Here is a 19,119-nt window from a genome sequence, read left to right on the forward strand (position 1 = left end):
CAGCAGAATGTATACTGAACTACTGAAACTTGCTATGTCAGGTTATCTCACCTTAACAACTCACCACGCGGAGTCTTTGCTGGGTTTTCATTCTACAATATTGTCTCTACTGAAAACGTAAACATGTTTGATAGAATTTTTCTTAAGCACTAATGGCTGAAACACGCACGCACACACTCGCATCCCCAAACAACAGATAAGACATACATCTTTTTGTATATTCGTTTTTATTCTGGGAAAAGAAGTACCTCCCCCAGGTAGCGCCTCCTCCCTCCAGTTCCCTCACACAGATTTAAGCTCATTTCAAAGTTTGGTGTATGAGATAAACAAAATCTCAATCTGTCTTTTCTTATGTTTTTGTTAGCTTTTAACTGGAAAGAAATGTATCCAGAAATAGAAAATTTGACATTAATGAGCTGATCATTAAGGCCTTCTACACTTGTGACCTCCCTAGATACCTTGCCCTCACCCAAATTCAAGCTTATTTTGCAGGAATGTCATGAGAGACAGTTAACAGAGAGGAGCAGAAGTAGAGTCTCAAATCCTTCACCTCACCTAATCCTGTATTGCTAGTTAAATCTTCTGTGTCATGCCAGTTACCAACTCAGATCCTGATAAGCTTTTTGTTCCGGAAGCCAAAAAGTCATACAATCAGAAAGCAAGAGTTAATTGTCCTACCACTCTGAATTATCTAGAATAAATAATATGCTGCGATTCCATATCAGTATTTACATACAATCACATGAATTTTAAGCTCAAAAAAAAGGCTTGTTACCAAATGGTGATCTGCTGACCAGGAGAATTGACATAGGGATGCTAGATAAAATACAGGACATTGGTTGAATTTTAATTTCAGGCAAAAAATGGAATTTGTTTTAGTATAACTATGACCATGCTATATTTGGAACATACTTATACAAAAGAAGTATTTGTTATTCATCTAAAACTCAAATTTAACTGGTCTGCCTGTGTCTTTATTTACTAAATCTGCAACCTTACATTGACACCAGTTGGGAAATTTTAGAAATGCAGAACCTTAGGCCTTGTTCCAAATCTGATGATATAGAATCTGAAATTCAAGAAGAAACCCAAGTAATTCATGACACAGTGAAGTTTGAGAAGCACTGAAAAGTGCCAGTAGAACACTTGACTTGTGTCTTCTATTTCCATGTTTCTCTCTGCTAGGTGAGAAGAGTTGAGTAGTAACTACAATCAGCTTATGTCAGATTGTTTACTACTCAACTGGCAATCAAGTGCATAAGTTGTCTACAGGATCTGGAAAAACCTATTAAAGTGTTATCCAGCCTTTTGTACTAATACTGTGACTACATTTGCAGACCTAGCTGATCATTTTGTTTCTCAATTGGCCACTCTCTAAAACACTGATTTTATTCTATCTAATCTGCTACCTTACTCTGTAGTAGTCAGAGTAATAATATAACAGAAATCCACATTTACTAAATACTATTATGTATCAAGAACTGTGCTTGATGCTTTCTCTACGTAATCATTTTTAGTTTCATTATAACATTGCAAGTAAAATATAAACATCTCCTTTTTATGCTTGAAACAAACTGAGGCTTGGAGAGGATAGGTCACTATCTCACAGTGCCATGGGAGGGAGGCAAAATCTATTTCTTCAGGGTTCCTTCTACCTACATTGTAGTAATGTCACTTCTTACTTCTCCCTATCTCTTAATTTCCTTGCAATGTATCAATTAAAAGAAATTTGGATTAAACTTCTTCTTTCCTTGAATTACAGTCTTTGCAAAAAGTCAGTGCTGACTTTTTTGAGGATTAAAGTATTTTTAAGACAGATATGTTACAATTAAAATGAATCTGCATAGTTCTAATTAAAGTAAGTTTTCAATGACATCAGTGAGAAAATAAATTTCACCTAGTAGAAGTGATCTATTGGCACTAAAATGAAATTTATTTTGTAGAAGATATTTTTGTGCTTCATTTTCCATTTTTATTGATACCTTCTGCTTCTCTTTGAGCATAAATGCTTATGTATGTTGATATTCATCAGTACAGAGCCTGCAGAAAACTGCGCTATCCTTGTAGAATGATGTGGAATCATTCATCGTGTTAGGGGAAAAAAAAGGACACCAGGGAGAGATCAAATTTATTCTAAATGAATTGGATGTAATGGTGGGATTTCAGACACTATGCTGGCTGTATAGAGGAAGCAGTCCTGGTACCTCAAATCATACTACATGGTTTACAATTTCCATATGCACAAAATCAGTATCAGTCAGACTTGAATTTGTCCATTCAATTTCCTGGGAGCTTTTTTGTTGTTGTTGTTGTCCTAAAGATTTAAAGAACTCAGTCCAAAAAGGAAATGAGCACCAGAACATTGGTGTTCTTTTCTTTAAAGCAAAAGCAGAGTGCCTTTGCTTTAGCTGTGTTTGCAATAACTCCACGCTGGACCCTAAAGACACTGCCTATGTGTGTCTAACTAACTCTCTTCATGTGTGTCAGATACAAAAAGCAGCTTTTCTCTCCAGCTTCTTTTGCAAGGCTCTGTTGTATAAATAGATTCTCCTGCTCAACCATCATCTGACTTACCGTCTGTCCCCTCAACCCATGAATTCTACACTTTCCAGCTAAAACCAACATGCAATTTTGAAAAGAAGAAACATACCCCAATATGTTGAAGGGGAAGGAAATTTTTTCTTTCTTCCCTTCTAGGTTCTTTGACCAGCCTAATAATTATATTGACATAAGACAGATTAAAAGGAGAAAAACTGTTTTGATTTTGTATGTACAGGAGGTCATTGAAATATGAGACTCCCTGAAGTGACCAAAGCAGGTAGCTTTTTTAAACAAAGAAACAATTATTTGTGAAGAATTGACCAAAGGCACTTGGGCTTGGGGTAGCAAATTAATGAAGAAGTAACAAAGAAAAAGAAACAAAGATGTAACAAACAAAATGTTTATCCAGCCTTCTTGACCCTGAATTCTCTATCTCTGGTGATAAGTATGCCTTCTACACTCTAGGTACAAGGAGAGTAGACTTCGCGCAGAGAATTTATTTCCTGCTTTCAGGGGGACAAAGAAGGGTCAGAATATCCTTCTCACACCAGCTATTTCTTAAATAACTTTAAAATAATTAGTGTGCCAAAGTGACATATTTGGGGGGCTGCCCTAAACTCCATCAATGTAAATGTGAAGTTTTTGAAAAAATGCAGGTTTATAAGTTCATGAGATCAGAGAAAATCACAAAAGTTATGGAAAAGAGGAACAATTCAGAAGTAGTGAAGCACAGGATATACATATATATATTTTTAAAGATTTTATTTTTCCTCTTTCTCCCCAAAGGCCCCCAGTACATAGTTGTATATTTTTATTTGTGGGTCCTTGTAATTGTGGCATGGGGGACACCACCTCAGCATGGGTTGATGAGCAGTGCCATGTCCACGCCCAGGATCTGAACCGGGGAAGCCCTGGGCTGCCAAAGCGGAGGGTGCGAACCCAGCCACTCGGGCACAAGGCCGGCCCCTACAGGATACATTTTAAGACAAGGATTATTCCGTTAGTATTTCTTAACACTGGATTACATCACTTATCTCAAAATTCACAAATTGGAGATTCATTTGGGTTACTACGATTAATTGAAATAGGGGGACTATATTCCCAGTCTGCTTGGAACAGTCCTGAGTTAGCTGTTGTCTTGGCATAGTCATTAATAGCGTCTTTTTTCCCCACAAAATTATTGTGGTTTGGACAAATTATTATAAAGTAACTCTAACCATAAGGAATGCAACAATATCTGGATGTATTAAAAAGCATCTTATATATGTGTTCAATAATACCGCTTTCTCTACTTTTCTAATAACTCTTAGCTGAGATCAGGAGGAATTTTGGGAGAATTGGCTGTTGGGTAAGCTGGTATCCAATATAGAGTATTACCACCTGGAACTGGAGGAGAGGCCACAGTGGAGGCTTGGAGAAGTACCAGAGCAGTAACTACCTGCTTACTAAACTCATAACTGACGAGAGTTTTGTAAACAAATTTGGGAACAAACATGGAATTTTTAACTTATGACCAATTCAAAACAGAATAATATGGGAGGCATTTCCCTTCCTCTTGCTTTTCCTTCCTTTATGCTTTTCTTCCTTTTCCTTCTCTTCCTTTTGCTCACATTCTCGTTCTTTCTCCTCCTGATACTCTTTCTCTACTTTCTTTTTGAAACTCATGTCCCTGTAGTCTGCAAACCCAGAACTCAGACTTGTTCCATGTTTAAGGATTAAATGGTTCTACCACTTTAGAAGTTTAATTGGGCTTTGTGAGGGCTCCTGAAAACAGAGCCACCATTAGTAACTATACTTTCATGAGAAAAGTTTTCCAAGTTCTAAAAAAGTGAACTTTGAACGAAATCTATGTAAAGCAAAACATCTGTCTGTGGCCTACTGCCTGTGCTAGCTTAATACCATTTGTGTGTAAGATAAGGAAGAAGGAGATGAACATCAGCATCACTGAGGTAACCTGGGAATATCATCATATGTGTGCCTTTTTTTTTTTATCATGATATTGATGTCATGATGTTGGTGTATTAGTAATAACATCTAATACCCTGATCAGAAGTTTATATTTCCTGAAGAGAGACAGTTTCTCAAAAAATATCCTTTCCCAATCTGCTGTTGTATTTAAATGTTGCTAAATTCATTGGGCTGATAGCACTGGTGAAGTTACAACTTTATGAGTGCTGAATCTTACATTTATAAGGAAGATAGATAAATATATTAAAATAGTTTTACTTTAATATCTCATGCTAGATTAGAACTCAATAATGGCACAGACTATATAGGTTTTGCTTATATCTTTAGACAGCTCTTAAGATTGTACATGACACATAGTAGGTGCTTAATAAATATTTATTGAATGAATACATGAATCATTTTCAAAGAATAATGTGAAAGTGGAAATATATTGATAAAATCATTCTAATCGTACCAACGGAGAAAAGTCAGAAGACTGAATAGGGTGAATGATGGTATTCTTTCTTCTCTCTCAAATAATATAAAGTGATAGATTACCTTTGGAAATTTTTGTTAGGATAATTGTGTGTGTGTGTGTGTGTGTGCATTAGTGTGTGTGTTTAGCAAGGAAAGATTCACCCTCAGCTAACATCTATTGGCAATCTTCCTTTTTTTCTTTTTTCCCTCCCCAAAGGCCCAGTACAAGGTTATATATCTTGGTGGTAAATTGTTCTAGTTCTTCTATGTGAGCCACTGCCACAGCATTGCATCTGACAGATGTGCGGTGTGGTTCTGCTGCCAGGAAGCGAACCCAAGCTGCCAAAACAGTAACTGATGAAATTTAACCAAATTTAAGCCATCAGGGCTGGCTCTTTGTATTTATTTCATTACAAATTATTTCGTCTTTTGTATCCTTTATATTTCTCGATAGTTTCTAAGTTTTATGAGTATCTATTGATTTTAAAATAACAACAAAATAAAAGATCATACAATATTGGGTCTAATACTGCCTTATATGAATAGCATCTGTCTTATGCATGAATATAATACTTACATTAAGCCCTATGTTCATATCCTAAAAATTGAAGTCAAATAATCAGAATGTTTTTATTCAGATCCATTACATGTGCTTAACAACTCAGTAGATTGTGTTAGCTACAATTACATTTGGTTATGAACCAAGCAAAAACTCCAAATATAGTGCCTTAAGCAAAGTAAAAATTTCCTTCTCTATCACAGAAAAGAAGCAAAGAGACAGATAGCTGATGCCTGTTGTCAGGGAAACAGGCTGCTTCTATCATGTTGCTCCATTTGTAAGGTCTCCAAACAGTCCATGGTGGGTGCTAAAGTTTCAGACACACAATGGTATTCTAAAGAGCAAATGGAAAAGAGTTTTTGTTTGTTTGTTTTAATCTTCTTCCTTTCAGGAAATCTTTCTTGTAGTATCTTAGAACTTTTTCATAGATGTCTTATTGGCTGAGGCTTAATCATATGGTCATAACTAGCTGCAAGTGGTGGTAAGAAATATGTTAGCTTAGAGTCAATGCACCCAGCTAAAAAGTAAGGCCTTTGTTTACTGAGAAAAATACTTATACAATATTTAGAGCAGTTTCTTTCACACAGAATGTAGTGGAGAGAAATCACAGAAGTAAAAGCTGCAGTTGCTACTCTTACAAAGAATCTTAAATGTATTGAGTAGTAAAGACTATAATGCAGGATTCAACCGGAAAATGAGGAATAAACATTGTCATAGGAAATTTAGGGGGCCTGGGAATTCAGGAAAGGAAAAGGGAAACCTAGACAGAAACAGAGGAAACGTAACAAAGGTGCAGAATAAACATTCATTAAGTGAATGAATCAATAATTGAGAGAATGAATGAGCATTCCATTCTTTTTTTTTTTTTTTCAGTTAAGAACAGCTCAAAGTCACACAATACTGTGAGGCAGTTATTTTAATATTTAATTGCTTATAATGATGTATTACAATTTTGGGCTTTGTGCAGTCAGATAGATAATAGATAGATATGTATACATGTATAGATATGTATATATAGATATGTAGATATATTTGTATACATTTGTACCTGTCTATATTCAATTATACAACTTGCATTAAGAAACTTCATTTTTGAAGTTTGCACTCCTATCTTTCTCAAAAGGGATAAAGATGGAATATTCTGAGTATCTTTGGGACATTGTGAGCCATCAATTCATTAAAAGAAAAGTCCCAATTGTACAAAATCTTCGCTTCCCTAAACAAAACAACATTTCTAAAGCTTATAAATATTGCATAGAGACAAGGCCAACCCCCCACCATGCAGAAAGAAAATCATAAAAATATAACTATAAAAACAACACTCAATCTTTGTAATGTATCCATGAGGAAAGTAACTATTGGCATAAATTATAAATTTCATGCAAGATGAGAGCTCAAAAGTAAATAAATAAAAAGTAACAGAAGCACAACTGAGACGCAAAAGCCTCTTTGCGCTTCAGTCTCTACTCATTCTTTCAGGAAAGGAAAAGACAATAGTATTTCACTACTAAGAAAGCAAATGCAGGCACTGCAAAAATGGGATACTGCATCTAGTGTTTTTATTTTTGAAAATGTCTGTAATTGCTTATGAATTCCCTAGGTTACCGTTAGTGCTTCTTATGTTGATGATGTTATCTTTGTCGATGACTGGTGACTACTGTTAGTTGAAGTACCAGTGATTTTCTCGGAACTTTGGAATGATTTAATGGAAATACTTTAAATATTGAGAACAAAAAATTTTGGTGGAAGGTGAAAATTAGAGGTCTGAAAACTCTGTTTGGGATTGCACTGATGGAGGGCAAACTTTTCAGCTGTAAATTTATTTTCCATGGTTAGGGTTCTATTTTAGTTCCATCAAAGTTTGAGAATATGTTTCCCATTGTTTTCTCAATTGATGGTGTTGATTTTGTAAAGCAGAACTGCTAACACAATGGGAAAAAAGAGAAGAATAATTGAACTATCAGTCGCTAGGGCCTGAAGTACTTTGAAAGGTCAGAAACTTGAGCCTGCCAAAATAAAGTAGCTCATCTCAGACTACGTGGCAAGGCCAGAGCAGAGCCAATGCTCACTCTGTGTCTCCTTTAAAGAATTTCAAGGCCTGAATCTATGTAACTTTAAAAGATACTGACAAAATAATCAAAGTCATCACTGGAAGAGCTGTTCTGCATTTCACAGAAGCAGATTTTGATTGAGCTCGAAGCAGCGGACCCTTTTCCTCTGTGATTTGAATTCCTGAGTCTTGTCCTTGTTTTATCGTCACGCTGCTTTTATAATTTTCTTCTGCCTTTATTGGGTTCAAATGATCTAGAACCTACATACTAATCAGGTTTAGGGTTAGAATGTCATCACATATAAAGTGATAGAGATAATCATAAACAATGAAAATCATGACACCCACTGAGTGTTTTGTTCTTTCTTGTTTTAACCCCCTTAATCTTTTTTTTTTTTTTAAGATTTTATTTTTCCTTTTTCTCCCCAAAGCCCCCCAGTACATAGTTGTGTATTTCTAGTTGTGGGTCCTTCTAGTCATGGCATGTGGGATGCCGCCTCAGCGTGGTCTGATGAGCAGTGCCATGTCCGTGCCCAGGATCCAAACTGGCAAAACCCTGGGCCACCAAAGCGGAGCGCATGAGCTTAACCACTCAACCATGGGCCGGCCCCTAACCACTTTAGTCTTTAAGAACTTAGTAGAGCTGCATAGCACTATTCTGACCTACCCCTTCCTGCTGCAACCATCCTCCAACACCACCAGCCCCCTCAGCTCTAGTCTGATTAGTATATTCTCGTTTATACTTGCATTTGCTCCAAAAAGCATTATGATCAGATGCTTTGTGAAACAAGATAGAAAATATATCTACCCTTATAGAATGGGGAATTTTTAAGGGTAAGGTCATTTTTAAAATTCGTCTTTTATTCTTTAATAAACTAACTAAATTGATTATGATAAATATATATTTAAATATTTGTATACTTATGTATATCTCTTCAAATTATCCTAATGCATTTTTACACTACAAAGACAACTGCTACCATAAAGTCATATATAAAATATATCCATTTCATCATTATGGCATAAGTCTCTCACATTGTCAGGCACACAGTTCCATCGGTGAAGTAATTTAACCAGCTCTCAATAAATAATGGCAGGTTAAATGTCAATGATCTAAAGATAGAAATATCATATAAAATCTTCACACCATTTCTTGCTCATTTTTAATAAATTTGCTCATTTTGCACACCTAAAAATATTTCATTGGAGAAACGTATTCTAGTTCAAAAAGTATTAGAACTATAAATTATGTAGATTTTTAGAAATCTGTAATTTAAAATCTGCTTTCCCTTTTTAATATATAAATCTGTGGAAATAAATCCATGCTCATATCACACATCCTAGATTTTCTTTTCCTTCTTCCTAATTGAGAGTGCATTGTTAAAAAGAAAAGAAAGATGAAATTGAGAAAAACTGATGATTCAAATCATATCCCCAGTATTAATACAAAATCTATTACTTACCTGGAGTTTTAAAAATGTAATGCCCCACTATGTTTCAATTTTCTGGACAAAGCAACGGGATAAAGCATTAAAATTTTTTATAATAGAAGACCAAATTATATTCCACAGGGAAAAAACCCCACAAGACTAAAAAGTTGTAGGAAAAACAAAAACAATATATCCTATTACCGAATAATTATGAAAATGTGATCTCTCGGTGTCTGAGTAGAAAGTGATGAATGATTCAAAGTTATATCATTATGTGCTGTTTCAAAATGATAAAATATAGACTCAAAATCATTATAAAATATTGCTTTAACCACAGTTCAATAGCGGTAATTACAATGAATCATTGTCTTGCACTATCCATAACTATGGAAATGTGTGTACTGACTTCTACCTCCTCCTTTCAACAAATTATACACATTTACGCCCAGAATAAAACATTACCACAGGGTTCTATATAATCTGAACAACATAATGCGAAAAAAAATCTGAACTGTTGTTTGTTGTCTAAGTAGTAATAACAACAAAAGCAAGCTAATATCTACTAAGTACATGTGTTATCTACTGCTGAAAAACATCATTTCATTTTATTCTCATAAAAATTTTCATCAAATATTTATTCATTGTATAATATTGTAACTACTTTTGTATATATGACTAACTAACATTTAGATAAATTAAATAGCTTGCTTAAAGTCAACAGCTGTAAGAAGTGGGGACCCAGAAGGGGCTCCACATTTGGTGGTACGGATTGGCTCTGTTGCCAAGTGGACAGGGGGCTGAATCGAGCCTTCACCGCTCTCACTAAGCTGTTCTCCCTTGAGGATGCATCCACTCAGCGGAAATACCTTTGCCTAATTTCCACAAAGACACTGAATGCACCCGCAGGGGCCCTGGTACCCAGGCTTGAACATGATTGAGTTATTTTCCCAAGTATTTGTGGATATTTAAAAAGTCAGATTCTGAAATGATTTATTTGGTAAAAAAGCTTGAATTAATTTATCTCACCCAAAAGGGAATAGCATCTCACAAAAGTTAATAAGAGAGGATCTTACGGAACACTTTCCATAAGGCAACAAACTCTAGTTACTCTTGGTTGAAAAAAAATTGCAGCGCTCCAGGTGAAACAAAGCCTCAGAGTGAGATATCTGAGGAATTTCTCTGTGGCTAAGAAGCGGCGAAGATAGAGAAGACCAAATGCAGTGCATAACAAGTTTGCAAAATTTTAGAAGAAGAAAGCAGGTGGACCTCTACTAAAGTGATCTAGCAATCCAGAGAAACTGAAAGCTAAGTGCTTGGATGTGGGCAGGCCAACAAAAGCTAGCTGCCTAGTGAAGAATTACAGGAGAGACACCCGGCCCATCAAGAGAGTTAGATCTTTAGACATCCTCCCAGAAACTATGCTATCCAATAACTGTACCTTCTCCCATACTAGTAGAAATTCACTTTCTGGAGAGGTTTTGGGCTCAGGAACACTGAACCGAACTGTGCTTGTGGGTGAGGGACCACCCTGGGAACAGGAGAATTCACTGAAAGGCAACAAGAGTGAGATGCCCAAAGCTCTTCCCTGCCTGGATTCTCCAGTTCTGGCTGCCAGACTTACGACCCCTGCCCTCCTGCTTCCTACCAGCATAGGAGATGAGAGGATTTCTCTGCAGGGGGACTGACCATGAGAAGTGACATTTAGAGGTTCTCCACAAAATGTCCAAGTCCCTATATAATCACCCTGTGGTGGTATCTACCGGCTGACAAGCCCCATCCCCCACTTAGAGAATCCAATCACATTCTTTAGTATGTGATATGATGGAGGTGTTAGCTAAATTGCGATATATAAATGTATCAAATCAATACAGTATACACCTTAAACTCATACAATGTTATATGTCAAATGTATCTCAATGAGAAAAGAAGAACCTAGAGAGTTAGATCATAATTAGAAAAGAGTTATAAGCTTTCAGGGACATTTGTTAGGAGAAAGACATCCTTTCTCAAGAAAACCCTGAAATTTAGCTCACATGCTCCATGTCCAAATGGCTTGGATGTTGTAGGGCATTGGGCAACGTGTAAGTCAGATCTATCCGAATGGAATTAGCAAGCCACGGTAAGCTTACGCTGTGATCTACAATTTAGAGACTCAACATGGTCAAACTTCCTAAAAGGTATATGATGTTGTGATTGGATAATTCCTGTGAAGTAGAGCAGTAGCTAACGTCAAGCTAAGGTTCTGCTTTAGAATCATAGTTCCTAGGAGAGCAATAATAGATGTCGCAGCCAAACGTTAAGCTTTCAGCACGGATATTTGTCTTCAACTTGTGTTTTCATGAAAGAAAGTATTAAAATTTTAAATTATAATTTTTAGTCAACTATTAAAATGAAATTGGAGAACCACAAGTTAAGGTCCATAAATGATGCTCGGCTTGAATGCAATTTTCAGATATTCATAATACTGGGAAACATTTTTAATCTGCTGTATGCTTTCAAGCATATATTGGAGTCTTAACACAAAAGTGGTTTTCAAAGTAGTTCTGTGACTAGTTAGGTTCTAGCTATATTTAACTATGACCCCAAAAGAAGGGTGGCAGAAACAGGCACTAAAATGTAATGTACTCACTATATGCCAGATATATAGTTCAAGAGACTTTTAAAGTATGGTTTACTTCAGTCTTCACAATAAACTGGCACATCTTCATTGTTTCCATTTGATAAATGAGAAAATTATATTTTGATTAAGTTGCTCAAGGTACAGGCCAAGGCCACTTTCTTTGCATTGAGGCATGAAAGGTGATCAATCTGGTTTTCATTGTTTTCTGGGTCAAATTATTTTCTCTGACTACAGTCTTTTATCATCAGAAATGCATTTCTTGTTCCACCCTCTTTCAAAAACCTGCTCAAAAATTTTCTTCAGAAAGTATGACTGATTAGGATAGAAATGAAAAAATTTTTTCAAAAATCAAAACAAAACAAACAAAAATATCCTCTATGCGCTTCATATTTTGTATGGTAGGTGTTATAAATTACATGTTATATAGTGCAATACGCTGTAATGTTTTTGGCTTTTTGTGTGTGTGTGAGGAAGATTGCCGTGGAACTAACATCTGTGCCAATCTTCCTCTGTTTCATGTGAGATGTTGCCACAGCGTGGCTTGATGAGCTGTGTGTAGTTCTGTGCTCAGGATCTGAACCTGCGAACCCAGGCCTTCTGATAAAGCAGAGCATGAGAACTTAACCACTATGCCACTGGAGTGGACCCCATTGTAATGTTTTTTGAATTAATTCACAGAATTAGGACAGGGACCAAGAATTAGTATAATTCTTTCTCATTTATTCTTTCCACGGTCACATACTCTATGGTATGTACACATTCAGTAAATAATGGTAAAGCCATAAAATATTAAAACATTTGGCCTGGCATGAAGTACACCCAATTGCTAGCTATTAGAGCAGTACAGTTTGAAGGTTATGTAAATGCCCACCTGGAGCCAAGTACTCTCTTTATGACCTGTATTATTGCTTGAGCCTCTTATGGGTTCAGATAACTATAAATACAAAGCAGACATTTAACTGGAGAAAAGCACTACTTCTGTGGTGTATGGATTCAGGGAAGAAGAAGATGACAGAAAGGAGAAGGGGAAGGAGAAGATAAATAAGTGGCAGCAAAGGGAATTCAATTCAAATTTCACTTTTTTTTTTGGTAAGGAAGATTGGCCCTGAGCTAACATTTGTTGCTAACATCCTTTTTATGCTTGAGGAAGATTGTCGGTGAGCTAAGATGTGTGTTATCTTCCTCTATTTTATATGTGGGACACCATCTTAGCATGGCTTGATGAGAGGTGCATAGGTCCTTGTCCAGGATCCAAACTCATGAACCCTGGGCTGCCCACATGGAGCATGTGAACTTAACCACTACACCACCAGGTTGGCCCAAATTTGCACAATTTTATTTAAAGCCAAGTACAGTGACAGTTGTTGGTGATGGCAAAAACACGAAGAAATTTTACTTTCAATAAAGAAAACATTTTACTGCTGAAAACTCAGGTCTGACTCTCCTCTGAGGGTAAAATAGAAAGAGCAGGCCTTGATTCAAATCTAGATTTGATACTTAGTTGCTGTGTGACTTTTGTTGTTACTCAACCTTCCTGAAACTCAGGCTTTATCATTTTTTTTCCTATATCAATTAGGAAGAATAGAGTCTCCCTCACAGATTTTCTATAGAAACTAAATGAGAGAATATGTGTAAAATACATAGCATAGCTCTGGACATTAATGAATATTAATCTGTTCCCTCCAATAAGAACTTTGAACAGACGTCTGGCTCAGGGAGAGATTGGTCTAATCTATCTCATTTGAACATATGCACCTCTGTTGTGAATTCACTGTTGGCAATTTCAAAACGTGGGGATAGTTCTCCTTTGGGATTTTCTAAGAGGGAGCAGATTTCCTTGTAATTTCGTGGAGGAAAACATCACCTAAATGTGTGCCGGCCAACTTTTTAACTCTATCAGTCTGAACATAGTCCACCATTCCATCCTTTCTCTCGATTCTGTTTACCTAATCGAAACAATCCTTTGGGCTTCTCCCTTTTTAACAAAGTGAGGATGTTGTATCAAACACTCTGATCTGATAAGAAAATTCTTTCAGGGAGTTTACCTTGCCTAGTCCCATGTGTACTTCCAAGAAATTTACCTGGAGGGAGAAAAGCTTACCAGCCCAGGAATCAGTCTCACCAGGACCCAAAAGATCCAGAAAATTCCTGTAGTCTCATAGGGATGGTTTTCTTAACAACCGGTGCAGTAAAGATATGGAGGACTCTCTGACAACGCATATAGCAGGCGGGCTTCTAAGCATCACACTGGGGAATGGGGATGCTGTAATCTTGACTTTCAACTTCAGCAGGAAACTATTACCAATTCTCATAGCTGCCTTAGTAATTAAACTGTTAGAGCCTGATGACATTTCACTTTGGCTTTTTTTTGTTTTGGAGGAAGATTGGCCCTGAGCCAACATCTGTTGACGATCTTCCTCTTTTTGCTTGAGGAAGATGGTCCCTGAGCTAACACCTGTGCCAATCTTCCGTTACTTTGTAGGTGGCCCACAAGCACAGCGTGGCTTGACGAGTGGTGTGTAGTTTAGCATGCTATCAAGTAATTCTTCCTTGTTTACTCAGTTTCCTGTCTTTCTCAAAAAAATATTTTTGTGATTGTCATGGAGTTGTGAGTGAAAGAAGTCCTCCAAGTAATCATACTGTTAGATCTAGATCTATATCTACATCTATATCCATGTATATATACCTTAAATTTATATCAATGTAAGTACATATCTGTTTATAAATCTCTTTATCAATTTCTATATCAACATCTTTATTTGCATTAGAATATGGGCCCTACTTAATACGATTTTCACGAATCTTATTGCCCCAAATTGGTAACCAGACCTTTTACACAATCTCCCTTACAGAGAGATGTTCTAGAAAAAATAATTTCTACCTTGGGCTGGTGCGTATTATACCCTAACGGATTCCCTCTACTCTTATGTGCAATACACAGGGCCTGGGGCCTTGCTTGAGTCCATTACAGCATTCGTTTTTATCTGTTAAACATTACACTCTAATTTATCCCTCTCAGAAAAAGATGATGGTCAATAATTTAAAAATGTCCATCAGAGATTCAGGACTTATTTTTTCATTGGTATGGACTTATAAATGTATATGGTTTTTTACCGATTTAAAGATTACATCCAACTCTCTTCCTTTGACAGGAATTGATGGGTGTGCAATGCTGTGCATGCATCCTGAAAGAAAGGAAAACTGATTTTGAAACCAGGGCAAGGTCAAATATTTACAAAGAGAGAAAAGGAGACAAAATCTGGGCTCTCACTGGGGGGTTATTTTAAACAGCACAAGCAGTAACATTAATGCTTCTTCATCTTGGTCAGACACTCTGCCTTGGAATGACCTCTGTGATCTCATTTTTCACTTGGACTTCTTTAGCCTTGAAACTTCAGTGAACTCAGTACAAACGTGTGACCCATAAGTCAATCTCATTAAATGTTATAGACTCAATATAGGGACCTCTGATCATATTATGATCTTATCAGCAAAAATGCCATCTATTTGTATTGTGCTTTAACCTCTCCAAAAATTTTTTATGTATGTTATTATATTGTCATCCCCGAGAATACAGTAACTATGAATATTTAACCTCATTTAAAGATATTAAAAACTAGCTTTAGAAATGTTAAGAGGCAGACAACCTATTGTGATTTTTTTTTCTTTTTATTTGAGGAAGATTAGCCCTGAGCTAACATCTGCTGCCAATCCTTCTCTTTTTGCTGAGGAAGCCTGGCCCTGAGCTAACGTCCATGCCCATTGTGCTCTACCTTATATGTAGGACACCTGCCACAGCATGGCTTGACAAGCGGTGTGGGGGTCCACACCTGGGATCCAAGGGTCCACACCCAGGATCTGGACCAGGGAACCCGGAGCTGCCAACGCAGAGCGTGTGAACTTAACTGCTGTGCCACCCGGCCGGCCCCTATTGTGATTTACTTTTTGAAGTTCTTAGTCAAGTGTAATGGACCCCGTCTTTGGATAACATTCATGTCTAGGTGATAATTTTCCAGTGCAGAAATCAAATGTTATTCTGCAAGGACAAACTGAGTGTATATTGCTATGAAATAAAATGAATTTGTTGAAAATGTACTTATTTTATGAAAATTGGAAGTTTTATATTATTCCTTTTAATCAGTAAAGAACTGAGTAAATCTGAGAGTTTACTTTTATTTTTTAATTTATTTAATATATTTTATTTAATTTTAATAGAACACTTTATTCCTTCAGCAATGCTCAATAAAGGTTATACTGTTGCTGTAGTTTAATGCTGTGGCTGCTTTTATGCTTACAAATAGCATTCCTATGATAAAGCAAATTAATATTTTTAAAAGTCCATTTGAAAAAAGAAACATAATATCTAAAAATTCTCCTTTAACCATGACAATTCATCATTCATTGCATATATGTGTGTGTATACATATAATTAATATATTACATTTAATATTAATTATATATTGCTAATATTTTGGGTAAGAAATTTAGCCATTCATGTGCTCATGTGCTTTTTCTGCTTACCTGCTATCTTACCAGTTCTGGAAATCATGTAATGTATTAAAGTAAAACACAACTTTGTCATATCCAGAGAACTTTGTTCTTTTTCTAACTTACTTTTAGATAATTACTTAAGACTTCTGAATGCTTGAGCTATAAATTCTGTTTTTCAGATGACACTGTTTCTTGTTTTGAGTCTGGAAGAGGCATGCAATCTGGGAGGTGTAAAATGAAACTACATCCTTCTGTACTCTGTTGATAAAGAGCTCAAGACGCCGTTTACAAGGTTCATAAAATTGAAACATTAGTTACAGAGAGCAAATAATCTTTAACTGCTACATGACAAGGCTTTTTTTTTTTTTTTGCTACATGACACAGCTTCTTCTTTTTTTTAATAAAAACTACATAGCCATAATAATTTTTTTTTCTCAAATAGAGAAAAGCTATGGGCATACTTTGAAAGCTGTGTAGACAGTGATGGTTCGGCAATTACTATGAATATTTTAAAGCTACTGACACTTTTCCCAAAATGAGTATTACATAGGAAAAAAAAATCCACAAGGAACAGATGCTTTAATTTATTTTCATCTTCTTCTTCACTGAGAACTAGCAAAATACTTTGATGCATGTTCCCAAGGATTCTTGACTGTGATAGAAGTCTAAATATTTTTGAAAGTGAGAGATAACTAAAACTTTAGTTATGATTTGTTATGGACTAATAAAAGTTTAAAAAATAATGGCCACATATTTTAAAATCATTGTCATATTTAAAATTATTGTCCTATGATGGCATGACCTGAATAAATGCATCTAAAGATATTGATTACGTGCTTTGAAATGTTCTTTCCACTGAGGGCTTTTACTACTTGCTTTTGCTTGCAAAAACTGTCCTGACTGGCATTCCAGGCTCACAAGCATGTGCTGTTTCATGTAGCTGGAGAGCACTTCATGCAATTAGCCCCATCTTCAGACCTCTGCAAGTAGAAAAGAAGTTTGTACCATAAAGAAACTACGTTATATTTGTTACCCAACCCAAAGTGAGTTCGCTCACCAGTTGCGCAGCAGGCTAATCTCTGACACCAGGTGTGGAAGAAAGTAGGAATTTTATTTTTGCACAGCGCTGAGCAAGGAGAGAGGGCAGCTTACGCTCAAATCCCAAACTCCCCGAAAAGCTAAAAGGAAGGGTTTTTATTTGGGGTTTTAGGAAGGGGAGGGGGAGCACATAGCCTTGCTGGCCAGAGCTTTCCCACCAGCCTGTCTTTGGCCTTGAGACACTTGCAGAGAGAAGGGAGCCAGTGACCTTGCTGGTCAGCAGCTTTCCCACCAGCCCGTATCTCTTTGCGGGAGGAGATAGTCCAGGTGCTTGTCCTTGATGATGTCTGTCTCCATGGAGGATAGTGGATTCTGGAGCCAGGAAGCCAGAGAGTAAGCAGGGACTGAGTGTTTTGGTTTTAACCCATATGCTGGGTATAATGTGGGGAAACTGATATCAGGGTCGATATCATATTTGAAAACCCAAAAAGAAAAAAGACAAGAAATGAAGATCTTAGTCAATAGCCTACTTGTATGTTTACCATCATTCTGATAAGTATCATCCCTAGTTTTGACTAAGAATGAGGAAAATGCAAGTGTCATTTAAGATATGCGGGTTATGATGACAAGGCATGGTTTGAGATGATGGTTCAATGAAGTCATCTAAAGATTAAGGTGCAAAATCATTGTCGAGAAATTCAGATTCATAAGCATTCTTTAAACAGCTTACACTTTGCTTATACTCTATTACAGGTGCAGATTTTAATTTTCAAAGGGCTTATAAGAATAATGATTTACTATTCGTGGAACTACAAAGTTGGCCTGCTTGCCTTTTGCATAAAATTTGGGATTTTAAAAGCTGAAATAATTATTTTGCCTCCTTCCAAATTCCAGCAGAAATGACCTGGGAAATTGGGAGAAAAGTTGCATCAACATTTGATGTTGGGGATTTAGGGAAAGTATTCCATTTTCAGAAATTTTAGGTAACATCTGCCTTATCCAATAGATTCTATTAGATTCCATGTTCTGAAATGTCTGAGTTACAAATAACCTCTCCAAAGAATGATGTGACTTTGTTGAAAGTTAAAGAAGATTGTGGCCCAGAAGAACATCCCTAGGTATTGAAAGAATAGACAGAGGAGCTGACTAAGAATCTCTATTAATGGACATTTAAGTAGCTGCTGACGAACCTAATTAGAAGCAGGGGTGTGGGATGCAGTGGTGATTAAGAGGCAAAATTCTCCCAACTGTATTGCAAACTCTCAAGGGAAGGGTTCCAGCCATGGGATGCTTCATCCTTAAGGAACTGAATTGCTGATCAGTTTGCACTAGAAGACCCAAAAAGGGGAAAAGTTGATTTTATTAAATAGTGGACAACAGGCACTGTGTCTAGGGCAATGGTGGCAGGTTTGAGCATGGTGTGTGGTGCTTTTGATGACCTGTTTCCTAGGCTCATCTTTGCAGGATAGTTGAATACCTGGAAAAGGAGCTAACAAGAGATGCCCATTTCCACTCCATGCAAGAACAGTGTCAAAATGAGTCAGGAACCATAATGACTCCACAGTGAAATAAATGTGAGATAGTGAGTGAAGTGAGATTCTGCAGGGATTTTTGAAACAAATTGGTTATTTATATGATGTTTTAAATACACTAAAAGCAGTAAGCGTTAAGGTAATGCTGTTAAAGTAAAACATCAGATAACAGATGATAGACTTGAGAAAATCTTTTGTTCAGAGAAAATGTCAGAGAAATAATTAATCCGAAATTTTAGGGCCTGGCCCTGTGGCAGAGCGGTTAAGTTCACGTGCTCCACACAGTGACCCAGGGTTGCGCAGGTTCGGATGCTGGGTGTGGACATGGCACCACTCATCAGGCCACACTGAGGCGGCGTCCCACATGCCACAACTAGAAGGACCCACAACTAAAATCTGCAACTGTGTACTGTCGAGATTTGGGGAGAAAAAAA

Source organism: Equus caballus, chromosome 1 (assembly GCF_041296265.1).
Source record: "Equus caballus isolate H_3958 breed thoroughbred chromosome 1, TB-T2T, whole genome shotgun sequence".
Lineage (NCBI taxonomy): Eukaryota > Metazoa > Chordata > Mammalia > Perissodactyla > Equidae > Equus > Equus caballus.